Source organism: Bacillus rossius, chromosome 1, assembly GCF_032445375.1.
Source record: "Bacillus rossius redtenbacheri isolate Brsri chromosome 1, Brsri_v3, whole genome shotgun sequence".
Classification (NCBI taxonomy): domain Eukaryota; kingdom Metazoa; phylum Arthropoda; class Insecta; order Phasmatodea; family Bacillidae; genus Bacillus; species Bacillus rossius.
In genome coordinates this window covers 141230941-141243058 of record NC_086330.1, presented here as the reverse complement: position 1 = coordinate 141243058, position 12118 = coordinate 141230941, and positions in this window count along the sequence as shown.

Sequence of the window (12118 nt, the reverse complement as noted above, 5' to 3'; positions counted from 1 at the left end):
GTTAAGCCACACTCTACGTTGTCCACATTCTTACATCAGCTATAATGTGACGGTAGTACTGAGCCCTTTCCCAAATGTGTAAGTAAAACTCCAAAGTGCTGTGAAGACTATACTGCAAAATATTCACTGCTTTTAATTAAACATGTGTTGATGAAACAAATTATTTTATTGTGTTTGTAATTCAAGAAATATATTTTTGATCCAACAAGTTTTTGTTGATTTTTGATCAGTTGACTTGTACATGATATGCTTTTAGTGATATACTTACCAGTAGGATCTGGCACGTGCTTGCTGTCATAGCATTACAATAAACCTCGTTAAGTCCCACACATATGCCAGGAGCAGCATTTCAAATATGGATTGCCATTAAGTTGATGAAATTTTTATTTTGAGCTTAGGAATTGTTTGTGCTAAATAAACAATTCTTGTCCTGTAATTTTTAGTATTTCACATTTCACAATAAAATGTTTTTGTTTTATGATTGGATTTAGGATGCATAGAGAAATATAGTTCAGTGTTTATTTTAAACTAATTTTACACTAAACAGGATTTCTCTCTTGAAATTGGGTACCAATAATTTTGCTATCAATACAGTAGGTGTATGTAGTTTCACTTACACATTACAAAACAATATTAAACATAATTATTTTAAGATTTTTTTACTACACCAATTCCTCACTTAGCACGACCAATGCATACCTAAAAGGTTTGTGTTATCAATATTGCGTATTCTGAAGCATTAGGCTCCATAAATAACAGGGCTAATTTACTTTATGTTTTCTAAAATGTTTTGGGAAACATCTTTACATAATGTAAATTCGTAGAATAACACTAAAAAATAAAAATATCACATCATTTATCTTTATAAGCCTACCATAGAATACTTTGTATGACAAATATGACACCATAACAGGAGATAGATCCAGCCGACTGATCATCAGTTGGCTGGATACTGATATTACTGTCCGGAAAATTATTATATTTTAATTTTTCACAAATGAACTGCATATTGGCGTATCACCGTTTGGTTCACACCAATCTTGTCAGGCCCGTGATTATTTTTTTTATTGCACCATTCATTTAACAAACTTTTCCATGTAAATCATCTGTTCATTTCTGTTCCAGGTTCTAATGTTAGATATATTCCTGCTAGTACAACCAACAGCATCAGACTTATATAAACGTTTGATAGACTCCTGATTTTTTACTATTGTGCACACAGTTGACTTTCTTAAAGTTAAAGTGCGACCAACATAAATGTGTCTTTCATGATGTTCTGCATGTAATAATACTTTTAGTTTTGTCTCAAATACTTGAACACTATGCATTATTATGCTCATACTTGGAAGCCATGATTCCACTATAATACCAACTGCAGGTACTTGTGCACGTACAGTTACCGGCAGACGAATGGGCAGACGTTACTTGTGTTTGAGCATGCGAGTGCCCTGCCACTGGCTAGACTGAAGTTGATCACGGCTCGGTCTGTGGCCGGACGACAATGGTACACCACTGCCGCATACGCGAGGACGTAAAAACTTTTTTTCCTTTACACTTTATAGCTGGAACTAAACTTGCCATAGCTGATGTTTGCACAACAGCCAATAGTATAGTTTTTGTCTGTGGTGATTTTGTGCTAACTGAAATTCACAGACGTGCTATTCAATACTGGGGCAGTAAAATTAACATCACGCTAAATTAATTCGTGCAATTCGAAGACTTGTTAAGTAAGGGATTGATGTACTGTAATGCTGGTAAATTCGGTTTTTTTTTAACATGTTTTGAATCACTTGTAATGTAAAATTACTTTTAATATCTTATACGTTATACTATATGGCCTACATAGTCTCACACACCATGTTGATTTTTTTTCTTTTTCTCATGGGACAATCCATATCAAATCAACCAATAAATAAATAAAAATTAATGTCAAGGTTTCAGATTTTAATAATTTTTTTACGCATGTAAATTTTTTTGGAATTTTGGATTTTGAGTTATGAATTTTTGAAATGCCAAAAGAATTGTAAATTATGCAGCACTAGGAAATCTTTAAACTGTTATAGTTAGAGAACCGTTAAACTTAAATTACTGAAATTTGTGGCATTTTGTTTAGTTTTGATGGCATTTCATATAATATATATAACACAACAGGTTACATAAAACTTACTTCCTCAAAAATTTCAAGAACATTTTTTTATAAAACTCAAAAATGGAATTTTCATTTTTTTTGAAAAATATATATATTTTTTAAACTTTTATTGACTACCTATATACCAAATTTCAATATGGTATTCCAATGGTATCTTACCTAAATTATTTTTTTGTTTATGTCAGGGTGCACATCAATTACTGAAGAAAAAGTTGAATGACGGTTAGGATGATAAATACTTTATGTGGACTTTTTACAATTTGTTTTGTATGAAATGATCACTTTTAATAATTGTTATATCCAGCTTAAACTTGAAGTGGAAATTTTTTTCATGCTGTGAGGGATTTTTTGATAGTCTCAAGGAAATACTTCCTTGAAGCCTGGCATCACTGCCTGTCCTGCCATGTTGTGTTTTGGGAGAGACAAAAGTGTTTATGAAGGTTTATCAAGTGCTTACATTAAATTATCTGTTATGAAGCTTTGTAGCTTTAGGCTAAGATTTGTTGTAGTGATTTTTTTAATTGTGATTGTTTTTTGGGTGAACAATATTGAGATTTTTTATTGAGTGAACAATATTGAGAGGTTATGTTTATTTAATACTTGAGTGTAGTTAATTATGCTCTTTCATCATAGTAAGGAATGATCATTGGAGTATACCATGGATAAAACGTGGTCCAAATACTGTTGTAATCCTTCAAAAAAGAATGGACATTGGATTTCCAAAGACTTGAGAAATGTTACTTTAAGTATGACTTCCTTAGGTTATGGTATTGAAGATGGTATGAAAATTTGTACTTCCTGCCGCTTACAGTTAGGTAAGGAAAAATATAGTGTCTCTAATGAAACTGAAAACAATGAATTAGACATTGTTGAAGATGACACTGAAAAACAAAGTTGTAGTCAAGGTGAAACTGAATCATACATGGACGTTGAAACAGGTCTGCATTATTTAAATGCATCTTTAACCTCTATTGGAGAGTCACCTGTTTTAAAAAGTAAATGTAAAAGTCACAAAAGATACTGCAAAGAAAAGAGTGAAAAAATAAAATGCATGATTGATGAAACTTTTTTTAAAAATGTAGGAAAAGTGAAGGAATGTAATTGCGAAGGGTCTCAAACAGAAATTATAGATCAGCTGAAAGAAAAATTTACAACTGCAAGTAAAAGTGAAATATTACAAATTTTAACAATTTTACCCAAAAGTTGGTCTTGTGCCAAAATTGAAAGCGAGTTTGGTGTAAGCAATTACTCTGCGCGAAAAGCAAAACAACTATTAGAAGTGAAAGTGGTTTTGTCTACACCAGATCCAAAACCTGGGAAAGTCTTGTCACAAGAAACAGCAACACTAGTAAAGGAATTATATTGCAGTGATGATGTTAGTAGGCAAATGCCTGGTTTGATAGATTATGTCTAATGGGAAAAGATGCTAATGGAAAACCTATTCACGTTCAAAAAAGGTTAATATTATCAAACTTGAGAGAAGTGCATTGCCTATTTAAGTCCAAACACCCAGAGTTAAAATTAGTTTCTCCAAATTTGCAGAACTGAGACCCAAGAACTGTGTAATAGCTGGTGCCAGTGGCACACATTGTGTATGTGTTTGCACTGCACACCAAAACGTAAAATTAATGATTGTGGGTGGAAACTTGCAAAAATGGGTAACAGTTGATCGTTGTTCTTTTGAAACATTACGTAAACCAACCAATGAATTTGTTGACAAATTTTGTATCCAGTTAGTACACCTGAAGAAACATGACTTCATTGCAAAACAGCAATCACAATTTTTTGCTGAGAAGAAATCTTCATTGAGAGAAAATGAAGCTGTGATAACATGTGACTTCGCAGAAAACTATTCGTTTGTTCTGCAAGATAAAGCTCAAGGATTCCATTGGAACAACTCCATGGCTACTGTCCATCCATTTGTGGTGTACTATAAGAATACAGACATTGAAACAGAAAAACAAGTTCTTCTTCATAAAAGTTTTGTATTATTTATTTCAGATTGTTCAGCCCATAACACAGTCCTTGTTCATGTCTTTCAAAAAAATCTTATTGGCTTCTTGAAAAGTTTTCTGCCCAATTTAACAAAGTTGTACTATTTCTCTGATGGCTCAGCTGCACAATATAAAAACAGAAAGAACTTTTAAAATCTGTGTCACCATGGTGAAGATTTTGATGGACTCAAGGCTGAATGGCATTATTACGCAACCTCTCATGGCAAAGGAGTGTGTGATGGAGTAGCGGGTACAGTTAAGAGACTTTCAGCTAAGGCCAGTCTTCAAAATCCAACAGACAACCACATATTGACACCATTTCAACTTTTTCAGTGGGGAATAAGAAACATACCCTCAGTGACTTTTTTCTATGCGGCAAATGAAGAGTATGTTGAAGAAGAAAAATTTCTGAAAATTAGATTTGATGAATCAACAGCTGTAGTAGGAACTCAAAAATTCCATGCATATATTCCTCTTGCAACAGATACACTTGAGGCAAAAATCTATTCATATTCAGACAAATCTGAAGTGCACAAAGTTCAAATTAGTCCTGTTGTTGAAGATGTACCATTTTAAGAGATAGTAGGTTTTGTTGCATGCACCTATGATAAACAATGGTGGATGGCGTGTGTTCTTTCAAAAAATGAAGTTGAAGTGGTCCTTCGTTTTCATTTATGTACCCAAGGAGAGCAGACATTTTGACGGTACCAAAAAACTATATTCTTTGTAAAATTAATCCAATAACGGCCACAGGTAGAACTTAAAGTGTACCTCAACAGGAGATGACTCCAGCTTCACAAATTCTGTCCAAAAAGATAAATCTCTTATACTTAATAATTCAAGAACAGTAACTAAAGTATTTTCTAAGTGATGATGATGATGATGACTGTAACTGACCGAAGGCCATCGGTCAGGAACTCCAACCACTGAGCCAAGCAGTCTGACTTTGTGTAAGTGACAGAAGACAAATTTTGTGAGATGTAACCATATAACATTTTTTTCTGTTAGCTATATTGAGGGAAGTGTTATCAGTTTAGGCATACAACTGGTCTACTAACATAAAAATGTTTTACAACATTTGAGTACCGGTACATAAAGGGTACAGTACTCACAGGCTGGTACTTCCCAATAGAAACACAAACAGGGTGACAAAAACACATTTTCAGTTTCACTGGCTTAGCACAGCTTCATCAAGCTGCAAGTTTAGGCGTTAAGGCCATATTACCTGCCAGAAAATCTAGTATATGCAAGGCTACAATGTTCTAGGCGTGACTGTACTGTCCCTAATGCATTCCCTCTTCCCCCTCCCCACAATCTTTACAAACACACACCCTTCCCGAGCCTACCTGAAGTGATTCCCGGAACTGAGCTAAAAGCTGCAAAGCGAAGACAGAGGGAATAGGACCCGTTATAACATATTTGATAAAGAGTTGTTAGCCTTGCATTGACGATTCCATTGCAAGTTTCAACTGAATGACCACATCGCGCAGGGCACCTACCGTATATATCGACCATCAAATTACCACTGTACAAAATTCAAATGATCAACATTAAAAATATAGGTTATTTTCTAATCCTGAATGAAATTTTTTAAAAAGGTAAAATAGCACATCTTTATGACGAAGCGAATCATGGTCACAAGAAAGAGAAATACAGAAAAAATAAGATGTACTTTAGAGTTCTCCAGTCCAACAAGTATATTTTATTCTTATTCATTCACAAACTCACGGCAAATTTTCACAAAAAACTGTTCAGATATGAAATAAATATTGTGCAGGGTAACACAATCATGGAACTAAAGAAAAAAAGGGCAAAAAAACACAATCTAATGTCACCCTGGATACCGTGTTGCAGCAAAGATGAACAAGCATAAAATAATTGACATTTAAAAATTACTAAGAATGTTTGTTGCGGTAAACTGCCTGAGATGTCCTACTTTTCAGAAAAGATTTATTATTCTGAAAATGATTGTAAAATCTGGGGGGGGGGGGGGGGGGGGCTGCTTCTGTAATAAAAGCTTGATCGCGATACAAAGAGATGCGAAGGAAAGAGGTCTAATTTTTAACACACTTTTATTAACTTCATACGTATGTATGTTAGTATGTAACGGATACTTTGAACATGATTTTGACCCCCTTCAAAACGTCGGATTAACTCGAAATTTGGCTTATCAAGGACCTATGACAATTCAATATTTTAAACAGTTAGAACAGTTATCCTTACTAGGATAATCAGGATTAGCGATTTTTTGTTTTCCTAAACTGGTAGTGTCTTTGCGCCAAGACCAAGAAGGGAAACTACCAGGCGCGCCGATCACCTATTTCTCAGATAAGTTACCGACTTTGAATAAGATGAAATTTTTGGAGAGGGAACTTAAGAGCCGGCTATCTCATCCAAGGGAGGCAGCAGGCGCCCAAATTGCTCATTTCTCGAATAAGTTACCGATTTAGAATAAATATCAATGACTTCCCGATTTTATTGAAAATCATTGATTTTCATAGTAGGATATTGCAAATATTGTGTATTATAGTTTTTCAACACACTATATCGAATATATATTTTAAAAGCAACCAATATCCAGTCAAACTCACTTTAATAGTAAATTGATGTAATTAAAAAAATCCAACTAAAAAATGAAAAATAAATAATAGTTCAAAGAAACTAAAAAAACACGCTTTTATAGAAAATCCAACTTGAAATATAAAAAATTTAATAAATTTGAATTAAGAATAGTGTAATTTTTTTTAAATGTATATAAATTAAGAATAATGTAAATAAGAAAAAAAGGTATTTTATTGTAAAAAAAAGCGTGGGGTGCTTTTAAAGATATCAAAATAATAATCCGTCTATTCATGTATGTCCATAAAATATTTATAACTATTGACACAATGCACCCCACACTTTTTTTTACAATGAAATACAACTTTTTCTTATTTATACTATTCTTAATTTATATTTATTAAAAAAAAATTACACTATTCTTAATTCAAATGTATTATAATTTATTTTCTTTTTTTTTTAGTTGGATGTTCTATAAAGCGTGTTTTTTAGTTTTTTTAAACTATTATTTTAACGTAATCCACGTATAACTTTAACATACTGCATTTTTATTGCCAGTCAAGAAAACTGATTAAATGTGACCGCGATTTAGAAAAAAAAATTGTAACATAAGTTACCTTGTAAAACTGTATATTTAAGCATTTAATCATGAAAATTTCCAGATAGATATATTTACAAGAAAAATTTGATTCTTTAGGGGTTTAAACAAATTTTATATTACTGTAAGCCAAAAATAACATAAAAACTCATTGTTAAATTGTTTTCATACAAATAAATATTTTATGGCAAACAGTATAAAATACACGTTTCAGTACAAATAAGATTCTTAAGTTTTTTAATATTTCAGGATGCGCAAGATTTCAATTTGTGAGAACCCACAAACTCAAAGTAATGGATACACAGTACATTATATCTTTATTGGGAACTAGATGCCAAAACAATTTTTTTGTAGACAAGCATACTTTCGTACACTTCACACTTATTTTTGATATTTACATTTCGCGAAATTGCATAACAGTTATTTTCTAGTATCATATTTATTTTGAATCATTGCTACATGAATTATATGCATTCTATTCTAATGTAAAATGTTTAGCTTGTACTATTACAAAAATAATCTTTAGCAAATAGATTCCAAACACGTTTTTGAAAAGCACACAATATTTTTTAGTGTACGCGCATTAAAATTTATACACTTTGGAATATTTCCAGCTTAAATGGTATGTCATCGTAAGCAAACTGTAAAGATTCCTTAACAATTTCGCAAGTAATTTTAAGATATTTTATTTATATGTACCTAAATAACTAAGATTCCAACACTTACAAAACCTTTTTTCTGCAAATTCAGCAAAAAAAATTTAGTTAATTTTAATGTTTACTACCTGCTCAAAACGTTTTAAGGTGCAAATGTTTGGGTTCTCGTAGACTACTCTCATTTCTTTCATAAAATGTCCGCTGTCTACGATTCTGTTTCCTGCTAAAGTATGGGCCCACGAAGGAACGTTTTCAACTAATAGATCTGGAAGTCTTTCCTCATCAACGATGGACAATTTATCGTTGTCTTCCTTTCTGTCTTACAAAGACGCATGAGATTCACTTTTCGAAGAAGACGTTTGTAACAGTTCGTTACATACAAAATAAAAAGATGTTGCGCCAATTTTTTAGTGTTTGTTTTATTTTTTCAAGATAGAATGCACAGACGAATCCAATCACTGTCACAGTTTTACTCACTCGTTCAACACATACATCTGCCTGTCGAAAAATGCTCACAGCTTGCGCGATGTGAATAACGAAAAATAACGTCCTTCAGTAATATTTTACTGTAAGTACACAAAACTAGTGCTACCTCGAAACGGGCCGCACCCAGCGAAACCGAATTTTGCCCCGAGCCAAACGCCGACGAAGGTGATCACAATTTCTAATTTGGTACTGTCCGAATGAAATAAAAAAACTTAGGTTAGCTTAATACTCGGCATGGCTCTGACCACCAACGTTAAATTATCTCTTAACAAATTCTACATAATTTGGCGAGAAGCCACCGAACGCGACCTACTGGTGCAGCGATCGACTGACGACTGGTGAACTCTTGCCACTGTCTCCTCCACGCAGGGAGGAGAAGTCACATGACCTCACCGACCAACCACACGCACGCTTCATTGACACTAACAGATACAAGCCAATAGGAACACAGAACACTTATTGAAAACAGTTTTCTCTCCATAGAGCCAGGGATTTCCCATTCTAGTTCTCTCTCCCACACCGTGAGACAGCAGTTATCACACATTTCCCACGACCAGTGGGGAATCCCAGCTTTTATCTCAGTTAGCGGGGAAGCACTGTTTCTTTCTCACTCACACTTACAGGCCTCTCATGCCTCTCTTTTTAATCATCACATCAGACACAGTCCCGTGTTATAGAATCATTCCACACGTTAATGAACATTACAAACAGCAATTATAATACAAATTACTTTACAAAATTAAACTTATTTAGAAAAAATACTGAAAAAGTAAGCCAAAACAGGCAAAAGTCTAGTACAGCAACTTATTTGTGAATAATTACATAAAAAATAGTACTGATTAAAAACGTCTGTTAAGATTCCAGGGACATCCTTAAAACACATAGCACGTGCAAATAACATATATTAATATTCATAACGTCTGATTATACTGTTTCATAACATATACATCACTCAAAAAACATCGACTTATTAATACTCACATATACAGAAAAGAAGTCTAAAAGAAAAATATTTAGCTATGAGGGCAGGGTATTGCAACGTTACAACGTATTGCCACTGCTTGTTAGCCATTCAACTCAAGACATGTTTTGTATTTCTTCCATATTGTTTCTGCAAAAAAAAGTGTTTTTTTTTTTACATAAAATGTTCTATGTGAGATGTAGGAGTGTTTCTATACAATATACTTTAAAGTTAGCAGCACAGGTACATGAAATCAGGTCAACTAACTACACCGAATAGGATAAACAATTAATGGTAGGCTGGTAATATTAATGACATTATTATGCCACAATGAATAAGATAGACATGTGAAATAATGACTTAAAAAAATGTGTTTGAAATATTAGTATGCAATCTATATACGTTTTACTTTTGAGAAAAAAATTATTAGGTTGTGAAAATTGTGTGTTGAAGTTTTTTGGAGTTGCGTTGAAAAAAAGCACTTGGTAATATGACTTGACACTAAGAAAGTATTCACAGCACGAACTTGATGCTATAGTATTTTTATACTTCTAAATACAGTCAGTTATATTATTAATAATTTTATTCACGCTATGATTGAATGAAAAAAATAATTTTAAAATTACTAACTTACATTTTCTGCTTAAAAGCTATTAAAAAGACGACCTATAAATGTTTGTTTGTAACTCTCAGATAGAAAGATAATTTCGAGATTATTGTTATGTACCTACAACTAACCCGATTTTGTGGTGACATCAACAGAATAACAGCTTCAATCACAGATGGTAGTACATCAGTAATATAAATTGTTTCAACTCGTTTTCAAAATACTGTTTAATACACTGCATAATACACCCACTGTAAGCATAGGCGTAGCTAAAACAGTGTTAGAGAAGCTGGCTAAACATTTTTAAGTACATGACTCAAGGAAAAAGCTGAATACGGCGGGGGAGGGGGGAAGACGGATGTATGTGCGGTCCGACACCCACCTGCCCAGCGAATTTCGTTGACAGGTATCAGGAAAGTTTGTGGCCTCGAGATTTAACACGCACAGGTTTGCTAAATACATTTAGATATTTATTTAAGTTAAAACACTTCAATCTATTTAAAAAGTCTCAGAATTTGTTTTGTCAGTACAAATAGGGGAGTAGTGTCGCACACAATATACAGAAAATAATGAAAGAAAAAATTGGAAATTCGTTAATCGTATGTTAGAGTCAAGAAAACAGAAAGAAAATTTCCCGCGAAGTGTAGCTATGTTGTTAGCAGAAGTTAAATCAAGTTGTTTCAGCTAACGTTAATTACTAGGGTTTATAAGCTGCATTGCTTATGGGAGGAGCATACTTTATAAACTTAAACATATGTCGACAAGAAAACTAAATCTGGCCGGTATTTGAACCTGCTACCTATTGCACTATAAGCGATTACACAATGATAGTCAGCTTCATAACTGTTATAAAATTGCATTTATTAAATGTAAAACTCAACATGCATAATTGCATTAAACAACAAAGTAAAACCAACTGTAAGTTTGTTAAATCCATATGGGGAAGCTCCAAGTTTGAAGAAACACAGTGCAATACTCAAATTTAAAAAAAAAAAGTGTTTAATTTTACATTTTTTAAATCCAATTCGCATCATGGAAGACATTAACTTTATCATAGTATTTCAAATTCTTATTTCGAAAAAACTCAAGGACATAATACAGAAATATATTACATCAAATATTAAACTTTATTGTTTGACGTAAAATTAAATAGGTATTATTCTATTTCGATTAAACTCAGATCATTATCAATATTACTTTTTTTTCCCCTTCACATCTCGTTCGCAGCTTTCGCGTGTTTGTTTCGTTTCCGTGGACGAGAAGCCCGAGGTTTGCCTGAAATTTGTCTACCCACTAATATTTTTATATTAAAAAACTCGAAAAGAAAATTTAATACTTAAAATAAATTTATAAATGTATTGCATTTATTTCCACAAACTTCACTTTACTTCTTCCTACTAGAAATGCTCACTCTGTCCCTTGAACCTTGACAAGTGTTTATTTTGTGTGACTAATCTTCAAGGTCAGAAAGCGAGGGGAATGAGGAAAGAATTCCGTGTGGCCTGATGGCAGGGGGTGCCAGTGGGGTGCGTGCAACACAGGCACAACTACTGTACAGTCCAAGAGAAGAGTGTTGTAGGCAACTGACATATAACAAAAACAGTATTGCAAAACTGGATGTTTTTTGGGAGCTACAAATTACTAAGAAATTCGAAACAGATTTTGTTTCACAGATTAAGTTTCAAACTATCGATTAACAAAATCTGAAAATTTTCCATCGAGAGATAAATGGTGATTTTTACCCATAATATATGCTCTTATTCAAGCATCCTTTAAGACTACAACACACATTCGGCAACTTGCTTTATCACTTTCATAATATGTTATTTTGTTGTGCAGATGGTACAGATCACAACAAATACAACTTCGTAGGGAAAAAAATGGATAGTTAATTAAAAAAAACGGTACACAAAAACCCTAAATTATCAACTTAGAAGTGAAATATATTGAAAATTATGGTTCTTAAACAAAAAACGACTACAGTTTTAAAGTATCCATGCACAACTCTTTTACATAGAAAAATAAAAAAATCTGTGAAATATGGCCTTAAGTATGCCTGCATATTCTAGTACGTATACCTAAATGAAGCTGGCGTAAGCCAGAAAACA